Below are 5,778 nucleotides of genomic sequence, written 5' to 3'. Positions count from 1 at the left end.
GAAGAAGAAGCTGAAAGACACCAGACCCAACAATGCTAATGAGCTAAAGGCCGCTATTGAAGCATCCTGGGCATCCATAACACCTCAGCAATGCCACAGGCTGATTGCCTCCATGCCACGCCGCATTGATGCAGTAATCCGTGCAAAAGGATTCCCAACCAAGTACTGAGTGCATTAATGGACATTTTCAAATGTTTGATTTTGTTTTGCTGTTATAAATCTTTTTTTTTTTACTTGGTCTGAGGAACTATTCAAATTTTTTGAGATAGGATTTTTGAGTTTTCTTAAGCTGTAAGCCATAATCAGCAATATTAAAATAATAAAAGGCTTGCAATATTTCAGTTGATTTGTAATGAATCCAGAATGCATGACATTTTTGTTTTTTTAATTGCATTACAGAAAATAAAAACTTTATCACAATATTCTAATTTTCTGAGACAGTCCTGTAGAATGCAGCAACTAACAAAACGACACAAAACGTCCATATTGTTCACCCAGTAATAAACAAAGACAAATACAAAACTCTCATGATAGAGAAAAGAAAACGAATACAATTCCAAACCCACTGAAGGTACATTAAAGAGGTTAGACACATTATAATAATGCTGGAATAGCAGCACACACCAACCCTTAGCATGTGCGCAACAGGTCTCCATGTTTTATTAAATATAATATCCATGCACTTCAAATCACATCTTATACTTCCTGAAATGTGCGCTTTCTAAATGATTGTGTTGAAATTTGCTATTAAAAAAAAAAGAGGAAAGAAAAGTAAAAAAAAGTCTCTTTGCATCTTTGCACAGGATCAAAGGAGATAATTATTGCTGCCAGCAGAGGGCACTGCTGAGCTGCTTACATAACCCTCGTAAATCCACAACACACCACTATGTAAAGCTATTACCTTGTATTATTGTAGGTATGATTATACAAAAGACACACAGTATACTGCCATCGCTCACTGCTTACAATTGTACAAACATGCAAGGGGTAAATGTGTTATTAGAATAATTAATCTCATATTATAGAGTAATGGAATAAAACCATAGCGTTAATAAACTCCTTCAGACCTTTATCACATCCAGTCAGGGCTTTGATCTCTCCCGAGTGAGGTTTCTCTGGTGCGATCCATGTTAATTATCTTACATCAAAGTCTGGACAGTCCTTCAAAGTGGCTGCTCAGCTTCAGCAGCAGCCATCATGCAGAAGTGTCCTTGACTGAGACAATAAACCCCTGTCTGCTCTGGGGTGCAGATCAGCAAATCATAATTAGGAGCAGTAATAGCGAGAGTAGTACATTATTTTTTCAGCTGAAATCGTGTAAGCAATAGGCTTGAATCCTCTCCTACCCTCCTACCCTCCTCTCTTTCTCCTCCTCTCTCCTTCCCTCTCCATTACAGCACATCTACAGTGCTGTATCTATGGCTGCAGATGCCCTCACTATTTTTAGGGCGAGCTAAAGCCCACAGGATGTCAGTTCTCTTTCAGGACAACCATGACATCATTTCAATGCTGTAGAGTACTGATATGTAATATGAAGGTTGTTCATTAAACATTTTGATTGTGTGTCTGTTCAATTTATACTCAATTGGCTTGCTGAATACTATTTAATCAAGCTTCATACAACAGAAACTCATTAAGTCTGAGAATAAAAAAACACAGATTACATCAGTGTTCATCTAATACATATTGCATTTCAACAGCCACTCCAGAGTCATTGTTCCCATTAGTGACAAAGTGACAAAAATGATCACTATAGCAACATCAATGCCTATAATAAAAACATAGCTATTCAGAAATGTTCCTTATTAAATCTGCTGATCTGCCACATAAAGTTAAACCATTCAGTTCAGTGTAAATGAGTGTTGTTAATATCTTCCAAAAGCACCTGTAACTGAGCATCCCAGTCTCCATCCGTGATCCCGGACTTGTAATCGTCAGGTCTGGTCCAGATCCCCAGAGGGCAGCCCAGGAATGTGAACTTTACTTTGGAGTCCAGCTCCGGTGCAGCAGGAGGAATTCAAAGTGTTTGCTCTTAAAATGTCCTCCCTGAGGTGTACTCTATCTGAAAAGGAATATATATATATTTTAAAGTCATAAAAAAGATGTGGTAGAGCTGGCACTGGTGGGATGACAACTGGCACTAGAACAGAAAAACATGGTAGTGGGTAAGGAGTTTTTTGGATTTAGAAGTTTTTATGTATTCTGGTAAATATTGATGTTTTTCTGAAGAGGAAGTAGCTCTCAGGTATGTGACAGGATGATTCACGCTTAGAGGAAACGGCTCCACTCACCTGCCGTTTCAAAGTTGCACACTGAAGAAAACCTCAGTACACCTGTAGAGAACTGTTTATTCCCCCTGAAAAACAAATAAATAACAAGTAAAGGCAGATAGCGTGTTTGAACTTGGACGGCTTCTCATACCTTAAGTGGGATCTTTTGGTAAATGTCTGAACTTCAATAACCAGAAACTATTTGATGTGATGTCAGTAAACTTGCGGCATCCTTATATTTGCCAAAGTGGCTGGTCATGCCATATCAAAGGACACCAAAGGGATAAGGAAGTCAAAACCTCTATCTGTGTTACCCTCAGTCGACCCCTTTTAAGTGTCCATACCCTGTATCCTATATTGTATTTGCCAGGACAAATGTATAATGTCTTTAATAGTGGGAATTGGAACTTGTTCTCTTTTTCATCCTCTTTCCTACCTTGTGAGATATCTGGTAGTGTGTCCGTTTTGATAAAGTATCTTTAAAGCTGCAGTAGCCAATACGTATATATAAACAATGGATCAAAATACTATATGTAATGTGATAGAGGTCGCTCCCGACCCCAGAATCCCCTCAGCCCTATGGAGTTTTTTTAATCTTTCTGCTCATTGTTTTAATTTTTTCATTCTGCTACTGCACTGTTTTTACTGCACTACTCACCGCTCTCATTGAATGTGTTTCAAGCTGCAACGGGGCAGCTGTTGTCAGCCAAAAAGATCTGATAATCAGGTTTAAGTCATCTTCAAATGTCTTTAAGACTACAATGGGGTCCCAGAGTGAAAGAATTCTCCCAGTTGGCGCCTAAAGAAAGTCCTATCCTTGCTCCAATCTCAGTTCTCCTACTGTTTACAGTCTCCAACTTGTTCCTATAACTACTTGTGCCTCGTGGTTTAAATGCTGACCTTAAAACTTGAGGGTTGTACCTTAGGTGTGAGCTGATATTGGAGGGTGATTTGTGTTAACGCTTTCCTGAACTCTTACTTTGTCCTGCAGACATATAATTACAGCACAAATTGATTTATTCATTCGTAACAATGGATAAAGTAAGAGTGACCTTCATCAACCTCCAACTCAAATATGTTTTGTTACGTCCTGTGTGAACAAGTTAAATACCGTCTTAGTTTGCTCACCTCAAATCATCTCCTATATGTGTATGGGAACGTTTGTATAGGCGAACGTAACCAAGAGAAAAAATGCAGGAAGACAAACTATGGTGACCTTGTGTAACGCAACAGACGTCATAACCTCCAGCCGCCTTGCCGGGAATGAAGGATGGAGGTAGGGATGGAGGAAGGCAAGGGAGGTAATTGAGGAATGGATGTGTATCTCCTAGGTGGCCGTGTTGTTGCCCTGGAAGGATGTGGGCACTGGTCAGACCACACACACATGCACACAAACAGAGACACACACACAGACACAGGCAGCAAGGCCTCGCCAAACTTCAGCTCTTATTATTGTTATTCAGTGGTAAGGATGTAACTCTGGGGCTTCACCATGGAGGAACCATAGGAATTAAAGTCTGGTTTAGTCCACTGTTAGGTATTTAATTCTCGGTTTCTGTAATGGTGGGTAATAAATTGTCGGTGTTTGTCATGGAGGAATTTGGCTCTGGGTTAAAGTTCCTGTGGAACTACTGCTTCACTTGGAGGATCTGGGTGAAGCAGAAAAAACATGCCAGCGGAGTACGGCTTCCCATACAAACTTCATCATTTGAGGTAATTAGGGAAGCAATTACTCATCATTTCCTATGTTAGTTGTTCTTCCATGGTGATGGCTACATGCAGTCTAACATATTTAGGTGAATTATTGTACAAAACACAAAGTCTGTGTAAATAAATAATTTTCAAAAATCCTTAAAGCCCCTTGAATCTTGGAATTTGTCTATAACATTAAATATTTATGTCTAAATAAGCCAAAATCAAAGTTAAACTTGGGGGAAAACATCAGTGATGGCGACATGAGGAACCAACCCCTCAACGGTCAACACATTTAGATTCAATTATTTCTAAATGATGTTTTGTGCACAGAAATATATGACATCACTTTTTTTCAACTGAACCCCGCCCACTTGGAATCAGTGAGGCAAGGACAAAAACAAACTAAATATGAAGAGTTATCAAATATCTCTGTTGTGACTGTAATATAATAAAGACTGTTAACAGTGTTAGCATTGCAGACTTTGCTAAATGAGTAATTCCTCAAAATTGTGGCATGTTCATAGATTTTAAAGATACGCTCTCTTTGTTTGCACAAATGAAGATTAAAAACTGAGATTAAAAACACTTGGTGAGATTGATTATTTTTCGATTACCTTTCTCAATGCAGGTGATTTACCGGACAACACCACACAAGCAGGAATGCACGCCCATTATTTACCGATCCGGGCCCTGAGTGCTGTGTGAATTATACCTGTTAATCAGCTGCATTGAAAGGCATTTGACGTCAGAGGTGGACAAAGCTAACAGAACATGTGAAGAGTGTGTGAGAGCGTGTTTGAGGAGGCAGGTGGGGCTGTCGGGGTCAAAGGTTAAGAGTTGTTGATGGGCGGGGCTGTGGTGGTGGTCGGGCGAAAGCTGCTCAGCAAACACAGCTTGCTGTCTCAAACACACCAGACATATGAATAGTGACAAGTCTTTGAGACAGAGAGAGGAAGGATAAGTGAGTGAGAGAGGGAGAGGAAGGCAGAGAGGAGGAAAGAGTGAAGGAGGGAGGCCGTCGGTTTACTCACAGTGTTGTGATATGTTCGTCATGTTTTCACACCGAGGGGATTCTTAGACTGCTTGTTTCCATCGTCTGGCATTTATTCTCAGCTGTCAAGATGTAGCTGAGTTTAGTATAGCTGATAAATGAGACCAGACACAATTAGATGAGGTATGTAGATTATAGGGGACTGAGATAAACTGAGACAAAGTCACCTTCATAAATTAGATGTAAAAAATAGTATAGTATGCCATAGTATTGTATATTAGACGTTCTTTCTTCTTTTTTAATAGTATACAGTAAAAACATAAAACATCATGGTGTCCCAGAACATGGTGTGAGTAATGACAAAATATGGAGGTAAAAGTGACTGTACAAGATGAGACAAGATGAATTTAATTGATTAAATGAAAAGAGACAATATTTTAACAGAGATAATACAAAATGGGATCACATTACATTACAGTTTTTCTCATTTGCTTGAACACATTTGTCCATTCAGAAGTTACATTTTCACAGTTCACCCACAGGCCTAAGCTGAAAGTCGCTGGCCAAAATGACACAAATGCTCTAACACTCACAAATCATTAAACACATGCAACAAACGCAAATACAGTATGTCCATCAAACAACACAACTTGAGATCAAATGAGTAGATGATGGAACACAATGGACAACAAAATACAGATATGAATATGAATCGGTTCAAGCTTAATTAGGGCTACATGCCATTTGTTGATACTTAACATAGTTATTGTAAGTGCCAAAAAAGGCAAGCAAGCATACCACAGCATGAATTGAATTATTTCC

This window comes from Cottoperca gobio, chromosome 24, assembly GCF_900634415.1.
Source record: "Cottoperca gobio chromosome 24, fCotGob3.1, whole genome shotgun sequence".
Classification (NCBI taxonomy): domain Eukaryota; kingdom Metazoa; phylum Chordata; class Actinopteri; order Perciformes; family Bovichtidae; genus Cottoperca; species Cottoperca gobio.
Note: the sequence above shows the minus strand (reverse complement) of the source record.